Raw genomic sequence first — 16,593 nt, forward strand, 5'->3', positions numbered from 1 at the left:
AAATGGCCACCACACCAGAAGTCACGCTGCAGCCATTTTGGAACTGGGCAAAGCAGCATCAAAAGTCGCTTCTGAGCATGCTCCTCCCTGTTCCAAAATGGCCGCCACGCCAGAATAAACCGGGAAAAAACAAAAAAAATCCATTTTTTTCGGCTGGGAACAGCTGGAAAAACGGGGGTTTCCCGGGGAATACGGGAGACTTGGCAGCTATGCCCCCCAGTGCCCTCACTCTCAACAGAGGTAGGAGGTGCTGGAGACAGGGGAACATCTCAACCTGCAAATGACATTTGCCCCATAGTTCCTGATTGGCAGGGATCGGTGTAGTGGCCAACTCAGAAGTGCAGGGGCCATTCATGATATCCACATCCCACTCCCTCACAACCACACACCCTTCTGAGATTATACAACCTTCTAAGATTATACAATGATCTTATATAGCAATAATGCTTAGGGATCCATGTTTTGCCTCACAGCTAGATCTACTATCTACATGGCCGAATGCTTTGGAGTGTGCCACTATGTTCTTTCACAGTGACTTAAGTCCTCTTTTCCTTGAAATTCACATGGTTCAGAACAGAACGTGCACACCACTCTCTCGAAACTAAAGCTGGGTGTATCTTCTGCGTTCCTAAACACTTAGCTCTAAAGCGTACAGAAAACTCATCTTGGTTGCTCTTCCTGTGAGCCTTCTGCAGAGGGACTCTAGGAGTCAATCCTCAGTGGCTGGCTTACCTCCTTTCCTTAGGATTGACTCCAATAGGCACAAAGGCTGAAAAAGTTCTCAATGGCAAAAAAAGGGCTCCCCTTTCATGCTGATTGGGTGGCTGTAGGGCACTGGAGACAATGATCCTGATGCAGATATAGTAATAGGTCTTTAAACTCCGATGATGCTTTTTCCTTGCCTGGATGGAGAATAGAGAGGGATGTGTGAGTGTGAAGAAACAGCCTGATGTGGAAAAGTAAAGTCCATGTTTTCCCTGCTTTTGCCTCTGAGGGTGCCCACGCTTGGCTCCGCCAAGGGTCCCAATTTGATAAACGAGGGTATTGCTCACAAACCACACCCACTTGCCCAACACCTGACACCATATGTGGGGCAGGCCCAAATGTAGTTACAAAGGAACCCTCGGAAGCTTAAAGCTGATTCGTTCTGACAGTGAGCCCCAAAGTGATTGGCTGTACTGGGGAGTTTCCAACAGGGAACTCCTTTGGTGCAGTGTTTCCCAAACTTGGGTCTCCAGCTGTTTTTGGACTACAACTCCCATCATCCCTAGCTAGCAAGACCAGTGGTCAGGAATGATGGGAGTTGTAGTCCCAAAACATCTGGAGGCACACTGGTTGAGAAACACTGGAATATGCATTTCCCACAGTACCCTAATCCCCAATAATACCTCTTCTTTTTGCAAAGGAGTGTCCAGGAATCCTTGCTGGAAGCATACCTGCTGATGCGAGGATGCAGCAGGATGAGGAAGTCTACCTTCTGTTCGCCCTCAGCTGACCTCTTTTCTTGGCCTTCAACTTACTACCTTTGCTTCTTAGCAGCTGTGCAGCAGTACTTGGAGATCCTCAGCCACATGCACCCCCAACCCCGAGATGAATAATAATAATAATAATAATAATAATAATAATAATAATTATTTATTTATTTATACCCTGCCCATCTGGCTGGGTCTCCCCCGCCACTCTGGGCGGCTTCCAACAAACATCAAAATACATTAAAATACCACAGACTAAAAACTTCCCTAAACAGGGCTGCCTTTAGGTATTTTCTAAATGTCAGGTAGTTGTTTATCTCTCTGACCTCTGATGGGAGGGCGTTCCACAGGGCGGGTGCCACTACCGAGAAGGCCCTCTGCCTGGTTCCCTGTAGCTTTGCTTCTTGCAGTGAGGGAACCGCCAGAAGGCCCTCGGCGCTGGATCTCAATGTCTGGGCTGAGCAACACGGGTGAAGACGCTCCTTCAGGTATACAGGACCGAGGCCGTTTAGGGCTTTAAAGGTCAGCACCAACACACTGTATTGTGCTCGGAAACGTACTGTGATAAAAAGTGATAAAAAGAGTGATAAAAAGCCTCCTTTTGTCTCTGTGAAACAACCCTACTTCGCACCTTTAGGCTTGGGCCAATGGAACCCAATCAGGAAAAGGTTAATTCTTCCCAGAATTTGACATCACTGCCTCATTTATTTTCCCTTTTGCTGCTTTGCAAGCAGAACAGGCTTCTCGGAGGGTGTAATGGAGTCACGCAGGCATCGTTGAAAATGCACAGCGTGTCACAAGACCGATTAGAAGAGACACCATAGACACCTGAGAAATAGAGATAGATCTATAATCCTGCATACCCAGAGGCCTGGGTGTTGTTTTTCTCCTAGGCATGAAATGGCATGCATAGTTCATCATCATCATCTCTCTATCTTATTAGTTTCTGGGTGATCTCCTTGCAAAGAGCATTGCCTTTTTACTTACAGTTATTTCACAGATTGAAATAAATAAAAAAAAGTAATAAAAATCCGAAGAGTCGAGACCTTTCCTAACGATTGAAAATGTATGCATTGGGGAAAAGTACACACACAGCGGGTGGCGCTGTGGGTTAAACCACTGAGCCTAGGGCTTGCCGATCAGAAGGTTGGCAGTTCGAATCCCCGCGACGGGGTGAGCTCCCATTGCTCGGTCCCAGCTCCTGCCAACCTAGCAGTTCGAAAGCACGTCAAAGTGCAAGTAGATAAATAGGTACCGCTCCGGCGGGAAGGTAAACGGCGTTTCTGTGTGCTGCTCTGGTTTCGCCAGAAGCGGCTTAGTCATGCTGGCTACATGACCTGGAAGCTCTACGCTGGCTCCCTCGGCCAGTAAAGCGAGATGAGCGCCGCAACCCCAGAGTCCGTCCGTGACCGGACCTAACGGGGTCCCTTTACCTTTACACACGCACACACATGCACGCGCGCGCGCGCGCACACACACACACACATTTCAGTATGCCCCTCTACAGCAAGGGAATTTGCTTTCTGTCTGTCTTTAGGAGCAAGACTACATATTCCCAAAGTAAATTACTTATTTCAAGGTTTTAATACATGAATGCAAAGTGTGCTTAATTATTTCTCCAGCTGGGAGTTTCAACAGGAACAGATCTATTATGCAACAACACTTGGCAGATTCTGTGGGCATTGGATAATGTTGGGCGCCGTGAAAAGAAATATAAGCCATAAACTTTCCCTTGAAAGTTCATCTTCTCCTGAAGACTTGTGCGATCCCCGAACACTGGTGGGGTGGAGGAACCATTTCCCTGTTCCCACTCCTTCAATTTAAATATTCAAACATCATTGTTATCAGAGAAAGAAATTTCGTAATGCCAAATCCTACCTAAAGGCAGCTCCTTGATTTGAAAAAGAGAAGAACCGTTTGGATTTCTTAAAAATTCCCGGAATGAAAAATCCTTCTTCAGAAGGGTCAGATATTAGCCCTTGAGTGCCCTTAGTTTCATTGCTCCAAGTTACACAGATCCTGCTAATGTGTCTCTCTTTTCCTCCTTTTAATTCTGGCATCTCATTTCCTCACCTTGATCTGGACACCCTCTACTAGAGGGACATATTTCATGCCTCCTTAAGGTATCTGTATATGCTGCATGTCGTGATGAATGTAAATGGGCACAGCCAGGTACAGAGTACCAGAATACGGTTTAGTAATGCTACAATAGTACTGCCACAGGCTATAAGCTTGAAAAGGCTTCAAATATGTATTTGCCTGTCTAATTTATTATAAGAATTGCCATTTCCCCCCATTTAGCTGACACCATTTTGGAATCCCTCCCTTCTTACTTCTCAATGTTTGGGCACAGCCTGCAGTTGCTCAGGGATGAAGTGAAGGTACTCTGCACATGTTCAGAGGCACTGATATTATGCATATTAAAAACACATTCCAGGCCTGAACCTTGGTGGTGATGTCCTGTAGGATATCGCAGGACAACTCCCATGGTGCAGAACACTAGCCTCCCGTGACTACTTTCTGGAAATGGCCCTGGAAGTAGGAGCAGAAACACTAAAGTACTGTGGCCCCCAACCCCTACCTTCCTGTGATTCTGTCAACTGGCAGAGGAACCAACACCCACCCCCCGGCAGGTTGCAAGGAATGGATAAGACAAGGAAAAGTCCTTCACATCTGCTTCTATTCAATATTTACAGATAGGGGCTTGGGAATGTAGCCTCTTGGAATAATAGCATCCTTAGTAAATCTCCACCCCCCCGCTTCACTACCACTTCCTCATTCATCAACAGCAGCACCACCACTACAGTTGCTGCTTAGGGCCATCTGCATTTAAGCCCTTTGCTCTCCTACTTTTAAGGCCCACCGGCTTCTGGGAGATGGTGGGTCTGGAACGCTTTCTAGTGATAACGTGTCAGCCAGCTGCTCCGGCTCTGCCTGTTCCTCTTCTCCCATTGTTTCTCAACTTCCCCCTCATCTGCTTCTGAGCTGCAACCTCCCTCAAACCCCTGCTGTAATTCTGAACTGCCTTCTTCTTCTCTGGAAGGGTCAGGCTGGGGAGACGGTCTCCACCATTCCTCCTGTGCCCAGTCTTTGACAGATGCCTCAGAAGGATACTGTGGTCAACAGTATCGAGAGCCACCAAGAGATCGAGGAGAACGAGCAGGGTTGCACTCGCCGACATCTCTCTCCCGATAACTGTCACCAGCAAGGGTGGCCAATGCATTTATTTTCAGTGCCGTGACCATGGGCGTAGCCAGGATTTATATTGGGGGTGGGGGCAGGACACCCACCTGTCATCACCCTCTGTCTAACTGCCTAGAGGAGTTGGAATGAAATGCCACTTTCAACCTAAAGTGCTCAGAAAAAGCTGTCAAAATCTCCAGTCATTTGAAAACGAGGCAGTTAAGTAAAAAATTAACATCGGAGAGTACCTTTCACATGGTTAATGAGTATATTTTGGAAAATTACAAACAACACGCCTTCTTTCATCTTATTTTTTAAAAACTAAAACAGGTTTTCTTGGATTTGCTGGAAACCTTTTCAGCACTTCCTTCTCCAATTCCCCCCCTCCCCAATGCAGTTTTTCTCTGCACACTCAATAAGCATAGGCCATCGAGATGCCCTCCTGTCATCAACCTGAGCCAGGTCTTTACTCTCCGCAAGGTGCTGAATGACCGCTCTATGGTACAAGTGGTGCATAGCTGAGCAAAACAGATGAGCAGAGCTTTTGTTGTGGTCGAGCATTTCAATTTCAGATATTCTGATTATTTCTACTTTTGATTAAGTATTTCTATTTACTTGATTTGGTTTTTATTTATTTACTTGACTGGGGAGGCAGCTGCCCCCCTGCCCCCTGCTTGGCTACACCCATGGCCATGAACAGGCCTACATCTCCCCACCATCCTTGAACATTGGGCATGTTGACTGGGGTTGACGACAGCTGGCATCTAACAGCATTTGGTTCCCCATCTCTGGTGTAAGCAAACACTTCTGTGTTTCATAATCAGTTCCAACAAAAGATGTTTCCCACCTTGCTTATTTATTTCAAGGTTGAGCAAGGATTCAAGGCCACTCCCGCTGCTTTGTGTAGATGAATTCCAGCACCATCACATTTGAAACACCTCTGCTGTTCCTAAGAAGAACTTCCAATAGATTTATAAACCCTTTAAAAACAAAACAAAACAAAACAAAACATAAAGCCAGCTTCAGGTTGGCTAGTGCAAAGGTGTGAATAGAGTGTGCTTAGTTTGGTGAGCAAACATTCCATTATTGGGGTGGGAAATTCAATGTTTTGCTTATGTTTTCAAACACAGAAAGAGTTGTACTCTTCCAACAGCTTTTAGCCATTTCTACCCGCAGCCTTCTCCTGCCTCCTCTCCTTTTGCTACCTTCCCAACCAGTAGTTGTTTCCTTCACTAATCCCATGGGCAAGTTCAGGATCCCTTTCAGATTCAAAGGATTCCTTGGCCTGGTTCAGACATCATGAACCCAGTCTACTAAATCATTGCTAATAAGGCAAAGAACAAGCCTTGAGCTTGTATATTCCCTCCCATCGGTGCTGGGTTGCCCCCAAGATTTGGGGGGCGGGGGCGGGGCGGCACGCATTGCACACATGTGATGTCAAGTACACATCGTGCAATGTCACACACATCTCTTGGTGCTGTGTAGGCTGGTGCAACCTTTTTAAAGCTTTAAAAATGATTTTCAGGTTTATACATTTCAATAATTTTTCTGACCAGTCATTGGGGCAGGCTGCTGGAAATGTATCTGCAGAGAATTCATTAAGTGTACTAGCCTTTACCAGCACTGCTCCTGGTTTACTTTATTTTCTCCTACTTTCCATTGCACGGTCAGGCGGAGTCCCCCAAAGCCCCAGGCAGCCCCCGAGCGGAATGACGACACAAGACCACGTTCTATGGGATTAAAATTGGCCATAACTTTATTAAGAATTCAGATGTAGGGAGACCTTGGCTCAGGCATTGGGCGTATAGCCTTCCCAGTCCCCAGCCGGGGATCTGGGTAATTTCAGGGTTATCCAGCATGTGTGGGGGTTGGGCTAGCTCTGGAGAACATATGTTCAAGCAGATAGCCCACCCCCCCTTGATCGCAGCCGCTGGAGGGGGAGGGCAATGACAGTCTATTGCATATGGTCAATGTCTCCCCCTTAGCCCCATTTATAGGAACCCCACAATGGAGGCGGGGGGTCACCACCCCGCCCCCCCATTTATGTAGATGACTAAAGGATTCCGCCCAAGGCCTGCATCTGCCAACGTTGTGACAAATTGCTAGGGGAAAGGCAAAACCTGCGAATGCAGGGAAATTCCTCTCCGGCCCTTCAACAGCAGCCTTGTCGTAGCAGCGCCTGCATGCGTGCACGCCTGTGGAAGAAAATAACCTGTAATGCAATCATTAATTTTTTGGGAGTGGAGGGTGGGAAAGCTCTAGAGCCGTTGACTGCTTCTCAGGAATGACTCTGCTTCAGGTGCAGGTAAGGTTACCTCCTCCTACCTGGCCTATCCCCCCGGCAACGCCTCCCTGAGCTGGATTGGACAGGTAACTGCATGGGCAGAGTCCACCAGTATCCAGCCCGGGAAGGCAGCGCCGGCCTCCAAACTTCCAGGGCTGCCCCAGGGATCCCAGGGGGCTGCGTGCAACCGCGCAAAATGCACCTCCCCTTTTATGTGGGGAACGGTCATTCTCCTTTCTCCTTTATGCCTGCTATACAGAAGCATTCGCCCTGCTGATCCTAGACTGCTTTCCCATTCCACACCCCCAATGCCTATTCATCACAAGCCGTATGGCTTTCGACACAACAGTTTCAGCACCATCATTCTTTTCTATGATTTTGCCTTTTGGCTGCACACACGGCCTTTTCCCCATGGAAGCCACCAGTGATTGCTTGCTCTTCTGAAAAAATGTGTTGGTGCGTAAAAGGGAAGCAGCGAGTTCCTTGGGGTCCCCCTTATCTCTTCTCTACATCCTTTGAAACACCAGTCCTGATATAGCATCGTAGGGTCCTCAAAGAACAGACTAAACTCTGCATTGCTAATTTGCTAGCAAAATGCTTGTCATTATTATGATGAGAATGCATGCAAGGATTGAGCACTGCAAAGTTTCAAGGACCATTGGGAGTGAGTTTCTGTGCGTGCACTTTTTGCACACATAAACCCTCCCAACTCAATGTCAAATCCTGGGCCGGGGGAGGGGGGCAGCAAACCCTGCCATTGTCAAGATCAGAAGCAAGGAGACAGGTTTCACTTCCTCTGCAATAGTGCTTGGTAGAATATATTGTTTTCTGCATAGGAACTAAATACTGCTGCTCATTTGTTTAGGAGACAATAAAGACTTGTACTATCAGAGATGCGGGACGCGGGTGGCACTGTGGTCTAAACCACAGAGCCTAGGGCTTGCCGATCAGAAGGTTGGCAGTTCGAATCCCCGCGACGGGGTGAGCTCCCATTACTCGATCCCAGCTCCTGCCAACCTAGCAGTTCGAAAGCACGTCAAAGTGCAAGTAGATAAATAGGTACCGCTTTGGCGGGAAGGTAAACGGCATTTCTGTGCACTGCTCTGGTTTCGCCAGAAGCGGCTTAGTCATGCTGGCCACATGACCCGGAAGCTGTCTGCGGACAAACGCCAGCTCCCTCGGCCTATAGAGTGAGATGAGCGCCACAACCCCAGAGTCATCCGTGACTGGACCTAATGGTCAGGGGTACCTTTACCTTTACTATCAGAGATATTGTTAGAATGGGGGCTAAAATGGCACCTGGACTGAGAGAAGCCAGTTTTATCCTTTCTCTGAGGTCCAGTGCTGAAGCCCTTCTGGCGGATCCCTCGCTGCGAGAAGCCAAGTTACAGGGAACCAGGCAGAGGGCATTCTCCGTAGTGGCACCCGCCCTGTGGAACGCCTTTTCCCCAGATGTCAAAAAGAAAAATAACTACCAGACTTTTAGAGGATATCTGAAGGCAGCCCTGTTTAGGGAAGCTTTTAACCTTTAAGAAATTAGTGTATTTTAATATTTCTGTTGGAAGCCGCCCAGAGTGGCTGGGGAGACCCAGCCAGATGGGCGGGGTATAAATAATAAATAATAAATTATTATTATTATTATTATTATTATTATTATTATTATTATTATTATTTCTCAACTGTGTGTTAAATTACAGGCTGTATATTTTGTTTCAAAGAAGGTACCGAAAACCAAAATAGTCTCCATATGCAGAGGCTCGCCCTGGATTCTATTCTTTGCTGCTGCTCATTTGTTTAAAGGTAAAGGGACCCCAGACTTTGCCAACAGACATTCTGAACTATCACTCCCATCAGCCTCACCTCAGCTGGTTGGGGAAATGGGATAGGATGGTGGGAACTGCATTCTCTCTCTTTCTCTCTCTCATTGCCCAATCTACCAAAAAATACAGCTTTCCCCCTCTTAGAGCAAGCTATTCTGCAGTTTTCTTGTTAGGTACTACACTTCTAACAGCATTTCCCACTTGTTCCTTGGTGAATTCTCTTTGCTTCTGCTCTTAAGGGACTATGCTCCTTCATTCCCCCACAACCAAGCATATATTTTTCAACTGCATTCCTGGTACTTTTAAATAACTGGAATGAAACTGGGCTGAGCCCAAACTTCAGAGTTCTCAAAAATCTATGCCATTCTTCAGATCCGGGCTTTGTATTTTGAGTACAAAAAGAAAACCTGGATTTGAACTTCAGGATTCACATTGAATGTTCAGGCAGGCTTTAAATCCAGTACTCTTCACAAATGTCTCAGCCTGTCAAATTCCTTGTCCCTACTGCTGACTCAAAGATTCAGAAAGCAATTGTCATCAAGCATCAGAGTTGTTGCTCTGCTGTGAAATCATCACAATTCACACATCATGTGACTCCCACACTGCATTTAAGGAAGTTTTAAATATCTAAGCATTTGGGTGAATCAGAGAGTTGCAGAGAGATTTTGCAGCACCTAGTACCATATCCCATGGATATGGGTTACTTACAATGGGGCTCAGAGAGAGAAATTGCAGGTGATATCCTGGGGCCAAGTCCTAATGCTTACCTTCCAAGTCCTGGACTGCAGAATCCGGGACCGGCAGCCATGTGACACCGGAAGTTGCATCGACGTAACTTCCGGTGTCGCTTTGCCCTTCTATGGGCACCAAAATGGCCGCCGCCGGCTTCGAAAGTCGCTTGTACGCATGTCAGGAAGTGCGTCAACGCAACTTCCGGTGTCGCTCCGCCCATCTATGGGCACCAAAAATGGCCGATGACTACACTGGAAGTCGCGTCTATGCACTTCCGGACATGCGTAGATGCGACTTTTGAAGCCGGCGGCGGCCATTTTTGGTGCCCATAGAAGGGCAAATTGGGGGGGGAAATGGCCGCCGGCAGGAGAAAATAACGGAGAAAAATGGGAGACGAAGTAATACGGGGGACCACCGGGAAAAGGTAAGTAAAAACAGGGGTTTCCCAGGGAAAACGGGGTACTTGGCAGCTATGTCCTAATGTGACCTTTCTAGTCACAGTAGTCACTGTGAATTGGGAGCCATGAACTCTCACAACTTCTCACCATCCTTTCTGCAAATAGAAAAATGGCAAGTTCAGTTGCTGCTTTTTTGTGGAAAGCAGAAGTCAGCCAGAAGAGTGGTCTACAATGCGTACAGCAAGGCTTTGGAACTTATTATCTTAGAAAGGAAATTGCTATTTCTGTAATTAGAGCAAAGTGAGAAGAAAGGATTTCTCTGTCTTGCTGTTGCTTTGACCACAGTCTCCATTCTAAAGGCCACAGGGGTGCAAAATATTTTCCATATTTCTTGTTGATTTCTTTAACATATATATTTGCAGCAGAGTGGACATCAGCTGTGTTTTAGATGGAAGACAAAAGAAAACCAAAACCCGAAAAATTTCAACGTTCCAATATTTCCAGGAACTCCTCTGATCCTTCATTTATCTTGCCTTCGCCTGTGAATGTGTGCTGCAGCTGGTAGGAAGATCGATGAGAGCAATACAGGAAAAATAAATGCACAACTTGGAGATTAAACTGTGGCTAAGAGTATAGATCCCTGAGCAAATGGCTATATTGAAAGATATACATCGCTTTTAGAAGTCTATAGATGCAGTAGGAAATGTATTAGTGCCTAGTATTAGGTAATGTTCTTCTCCATCAACCTAAACTGAATCTGAATGGCCTAAGTGATTGCCTTCTCTTTAAAATGAAAGGTTTTGAAAAACAACAACAACAAAAAAATAGTATCTCCAAAGCAGTGTGTGTGCATGTATGAGAATTAGATTAAAAGTCCTTATTGTACACCCCTTCTTATCTGCTCCATAAACAACACTTATTTTTATGGTGGCACCAGATACCCCTTATTTGTCTCTCCAGGCAGCTGTCCTGACCCACCACAACCCAAGGACCTTGCAGAGTGTGGCAAAGGACCCCACACTCCATGCCTTGTTGACTGACATTAAGGCTTCAATTGGCTCCAGCTTCCTGCAGATACAATATCTCCCTGTCTTTGACTTAGGAGGGGAATGCTTCAGCCAGCAGGACTCCCACTTGAAGTTCTCTGAGATCCTGTTCTTGTCTGATCTGACTTTGACCTACCTTCATTAGACACTGCCTATGAGCCATGGACTCCGACATCAGTTGATGCTTCTGCAGTATAGACAATATGATTCCTTGCAGACTCTAGGCTTCTAATAGAAGCTGCTTTCTATGTGGGGGTGTAGTGTTTACTTCTCTCGCTCTGTTTAGTCATTGTATGCTGTGGAGTCACCAGAGCGCTTGGAACACAATGTGCTTTCAGAGTACGCACTCAGTTCTGATATGGAAAGAACAACAGCTAATAGATACTTAGCTGTTCCTGTTGAGAGTACATTTCAGGAACAACAACCAGTCCACCACTCTGTATAATGGCCTCACCCTGCATGGATATACACTTTTCAAGGCGTGTCTATGCACACTGAAAGGGACGTGGGTGGCGCTGTGGTCTAAACCACCGAGCCTCTTGGGCTTGCCGATCAGAAGGTTGGCGGTTCGAATCCCTGCAACGGGGTGAGCTCCCATTGCTCTGTCCCAGCTCCCGCCAACCTAGCAGTTCGAAAGCACGCCAAAAAGAAAAGAAAAACGGTGCAAGTAGATAAATAGGTACCGCTCCAGTAGGGAAGGTAAACGGCATTTCCGTGTGCTGCTCTGGTTTCAGTGTTCCATTGCGCCAGAAGCGGCTTAGTCATGCTGGCCACATGACCCAGAAAAACTGTCTGTGGATGAACACTGGCTCCCTCGGCCTGTAAAGCGAGATGAGCACTGCAATCCCAGAGTCGTCTGTGATTGGACTTAGCTGTCAGGGGTCCTTTACCTTTTCATTTTTTATGCACACTGCATATAGGCAGCAGTGCAAGCCTGGATAGATCAGCAATTTCTGGATAGATTGTTCTGTTAGTAATTTGAGCCATGCAAATTCTTCACACAGGGTCTGGGTTACCCTTTAATAGCTAAGTGCTCCGTCCTGGGGAACACTATGCCCAGGGCTTCTTCTGCCTTCACAAACGGGGAGGGTGCAGGAATCAATGGGAAGAAAAGAGGCCAAACCTTAGGGCAAATTCATCACCCGAGAGAAGGCTACCCATTCCCTTGTTGCTTCCATGCTGATGTTATTGATCCTTCCAAATGGCTTTTAAAACCCTTAATATGATTCTCATAATTTCAAACGTTGCTTTCAAGATCTCCTCCCACTAGTCAAAGGAGGTCTTGGCAGGGAAGTACAGTATGATGAAGAGAATAGCCAGCTGAGCCTAGAAGATAAACTGATAATATGAAGAAAATGTATGCGGGAAGGAGAAAGAAGTCTCAGAAATTGATTCAGCGGCGGGTTGGAATGCTTCTGGGGTCAATGTGAAACAACTGCCTGACTTTTAGAAGACATCTGAAGGCAGCCCGGTTCAGGAAAGTCTTTAATGGTTCATATTTTGTTGTGTTTTTAATATTTTGTTCAGAGCCACCCAGAGTGGTTGGGGCAACCCAGTCAAGTGGGCAGTATAGAATTAATAAAAACACTATTAACAATATTAATATAAGAAAGAAAAGGAAATGGGTTCCCAACTGCATGTTTGGTTTAACAGGCTGGAAACCCGGAAGACTGCTGCTCCACGGTATCCTCTGCAGGAAACATGCATAAGGCATAGACCCATCTCTCCAATCCTTTAGCTCATATTTTATTGAAAAGGCAATCTTATTAGGAAGCAAGATCTGCTCCAGCATCGTCAAGCAGCAGAAATAATACACAGCTGCACCAGGGATGATCTGAGACACGTCAACTTTGAATGGGAGATGAAATAAAAACCAGAGCAAAGTTGCTGTCACAGAAATGAAATCAGTGTGTCTGATGTCCTCGTTTACACAAAAGCTTTCTTGGGGATTTAAGGGGCTGCCTGAGTCAGGCCAATGATCCATGCAACCTGGTACTGTCTGCTTTTGATTGGCAGGAGTTCTCTTGGGTCTTGTCCCGAGAGGTATTTCGAAATCCAACTACCTGAGCGCTTTTAATTGGACATGGTTGGGATGGAAGCTTGGACTTTGTACTTTCAAAGTATCTGTTTCAGCAGAGGCTCTAGGATCATGGGCAAGCCTTTTGTATTTGTTTTAGGTGGGGGGTGGGGGTGGGGTGGGACCGTGAATGAGAACCACAAGCTTTCCTGTTTGATGCATATATCTTCAGTCCCTTGGATGGGGGAAGGAAGTTACCACCTTACAATTGGCATGGCTCAAATGTCTTAACAGCACCCTCCCACCACCAATGTTCTGATTTAATGCTTCCAGGCCCTGGCTGTAATCTACCAGGCTCTAGTTCTCAAACGTTATCATAGTGAGCTTCTTTAACTGAAAGTTAAAACTCTCTGAAGCTTCCCAAGTATATAAAAAAGGGCTTATCTGCACGTACACTGTAAAAGGGAAAGTTGAATGTGATTCCCCCCCCTCCCCAAAGGAAAATAGGCCCAGGAACTAAGCTATGTTTGGAGTGGATGTGAAACTGTCTGTGCTAGTCAGAGAGCAGCAGGGCTGCCCCAGTGCTGAGCTTCCTTCCCTTCATAGAAGCATAGAATTGTAGAGTTGGAAAAAACCCCAAGGGTCCTCTAGTCCAACCCCTGCAATGCAGGAATCTCAGCTAAGGCATCCGTGATAGATGGTCACCCAACCTCTAAAGGAAGGAGAGTCTACAACAGGCATCCCCAAACTGCGGTCCTCCAGATGTTTTGGGCTACAACTCCCATGATCCCTAGCTAAGAGGACCAGTGGTCAGGGATGATGGGAATTTTAGTCCAAAACATCTGGAGGGCCAAAGTTTGGGGATGCCTGGTCTACAACCTCCCCGGATTGCTTTCTGGCTGCATGGAATGGCATGTTGCTGTTCTCTCTTTTGAGTGGATCTGTTCAAGAGGATTGACTCCATTCAAGGCCTTCTATGCTATGGGACAGGCTGGAGATCTGCCCATCAGTGGATGTTTGATATGGAAGGCATGGGTGTTTACTCACAAGGAGGTCAACTCTATGGCTGCTTGGTTATTGAGTTGCTTTGGTTATTGCTTCTAACCCCATTAGACTTAAGAGGAGTTTTAGCTGGTTGGGTCTGAAGCATAGTTAACACTTCATTGTGTGAAGAAGTGGCCCCTGTTGCCTTGAAAGAGGTGGTGATATGACCACTCTTAAAGAAGCTGGCATTGGACCTGTTGGTCTGGACTAACCACCAAGTGGTTGCAAATAGCCCCTTTTTAGGGAAGGTGGCAGAAAGGGTTGTGTGGCAAGACAACTGCAGGCCTTTGTGAATGCTAACAATTATCTAGATGTATTCCAATCTGGGTTCAGGACTGGCCATGGGGCTGAATTGGTCTTGATCACCCTGACGGATGACCTTTATTAATAACAGGACACAGTGTGACCTTGCTCTTTCTTCTCAATCTCTCTCCAGCTTTTGAAACCATAGACCAAGTATGGGAAAACTTTGATCCTCCAGATGTTGTTGAATTGCGACTCCCATTGGGTACAGCAAGCATGGACAATGGCTGGGGTGATGTATGCAAAAGGTTATTAGAGAAATAGGACTCCCACAATTTTTTTTTTGCAAATCATGGGGTCCTGTAGTTCTTGTATACCTGATGTGACCCCAGCCTGAAGGTATTGTGCCACCCGTCTCAAGTTCTATCCAGAAAGTTGTGGGATGCATAGGGAAGACATGGAGAACAAAGGCTAATTCAGTGGCGACCTATAAGTAAGATACGGTAGAGAAACAAAAGAGAAGAGGAGACTCTTCAGAGTTCAAGTCTTGCACCGGGAACAAGAGAAGAAGACAGAATCAGATGTGGTTTCTATCTCTATTGGAGAAATAGTGTGATAGTCTGACCTCTGACCTCTTTTTAAACAAGTTAGTCATATCCTAAGGACAGTGATTCATTGCAGCCCACGTTATCAGCATTTGAACAGACTCTCCCACAAGGCATGCCTGCGTTGCACACTGTTAAGTACAGATGCAATACATCTGTTCCTCCCTATACTTTTCAGAAATAGGTTTACAAAATTGAAGTGCTATTTTCTCCAGTGGAAAATATTATAAAGCATGCAGCCGATAATGAGATTTAGACAACTGGAGCCAAGTTGGCTTTGGCTATTGCAATTGAGATCACGTACTCTTCCAGCTGGCTAATTCCTGTCATTGAAAGGAATGTCTCAAATAGATTAAGTCTGCACTCCTGTATAAACATATCTAGGAGCAAACTGCATCGAACACAGAAAACCTGTGGCTTTCCAGATATTATTGGACTATTATCCTTGACTACTGGCCAGGCTGGCTAGAACTGACAGGCTTGGGAGAGACATGCATTGTAGTGAAGATGGGTGTAAGAATGCAGTCTTAATCTTGCCAAATTATATGGGAAGTCTTAAGGTGCAGAGCTTGTTTTGTTCTCTAAGTTGGTTATTGTCCTACTGATTTAATTATGGTTAGGATGGCCATGGGACCAGCTCTCTAGGAAATGCATCTATGATTGTGTCCTTAGACAATAACACTTTTATGTTAGAAGATTTATTTATTTATTTATTTAAAAATCCTGTTTATAGCAACACTCTTTTGGGAAGAATACATTTTTTTCTTCATCTGTTCACTATAAATTGCTGGTTCTGTGAAATGACATTTTTTGCATTAACAATTTGATATGATGAACAGTGGTTATGAATTTTGAGGTTTCCTTTTTTATTATAAAGCATTTTATTGTTAGTTGTTGATACTGTAGTTTTGATTTTTAAAACAAATATGTAAGCCCCCTTGGAAGTGTATCACCGGAAGGGAGCACAGAACTATTTTAAAATAAATAGATATCACTGAAAACAGTCTATTTGTTTGTTTGTTTGTTTGTCTAAATATACATACCACTTGGTGGTTAAAACAACAACAACACCAAACCTCAAAGTGGTTTACAAAAAAAGAAACCAATTAAATTATCAGCAAAAAGAATGAACGAAAAGCAACTGTTTAAAAATATGAGAAAATACCAATTAGAATTAGCGATAAGCTAAAAAGATAAGGAAAGACATGTCAGCATGGGGTTTACAAGGAACATTATCTTGAGCTCCTCATAGGAAAGGTGGGATAAAAATGTGATCTGTATGGGCTGCCTGTTTTTGGTTGCAGTACCCCTTAATTTGCAGTAGTTTTTAAAGTTCTGGAAATGTCTAACTTTGGGGTTAAAATTTTATGTGATGCGTACAGGATATAGAAGTATGGAATCTCCATTGAAAACAACACTTTCCGGTTAATATTGAAGTGCTTATTGCAAAGCCCACTAGTTCAAAAACATTCTAGACCACTGAAGGTGATGGAAACGATGAATTTACTTTGCTTACTGACTACTTTAATCTGAGGACTTGACTTAGCACAAGCCATTGCCTTCGTTTTTGTGTGTCAAATGGTGGAAGCCACACTGTTGTGTGCAGAGCACCAGTAAAGAACAAGACTCAAAGACCCTGAGTAATGTGAACATTGTCTTTACTGTCCTTAACTCTGGTGTCTATGGCAACTTGAAGTGACATGATTAATGCAGGAACTGTGACTGCTAGCAGCCTATGGCTTTTCGCTT

At 45.3% G+C, this 16,593-nt stretch overlaps 1 long non-coding RNA gene across 1 annotated transcript; it reads right to left on the reverse strand.

Annotated features, from left to right (window-relative positions):
• Positions 1-205: 205 nt before the first annotated feature.
• On the reverse strand, positions 206-11,171 carry LOC148686743 (uncharacterized). Its single transcript, XR_015948578.1, has 3 exons — positions 11,072-11,171; positions 5,503-5,635; positions 206-902 (listed from the first exon to the last, which is right to left on the reverse strand). It is a non-coding gene; the product is annotated as an uncharacterized LOC148686743 (long non-coding RNA).
• Between the last annotated feature and the right edge of the window lie 5,422 nt (positions 11,172-16,593).

This window comes from Zootoca vivipara, chromosome 2, assembly GCF_965207765.1.
Source record: "Zootoca vivipara chromosome 2, rZooViv2.hap1.1, whole genome shotgun sequence".
Lineage (NCBI taxonomy): Eukaryota > Metazoa > Chordata > Lepidosauria > Squamata > Lacertidae > Zootoca > Zootoca vivipara.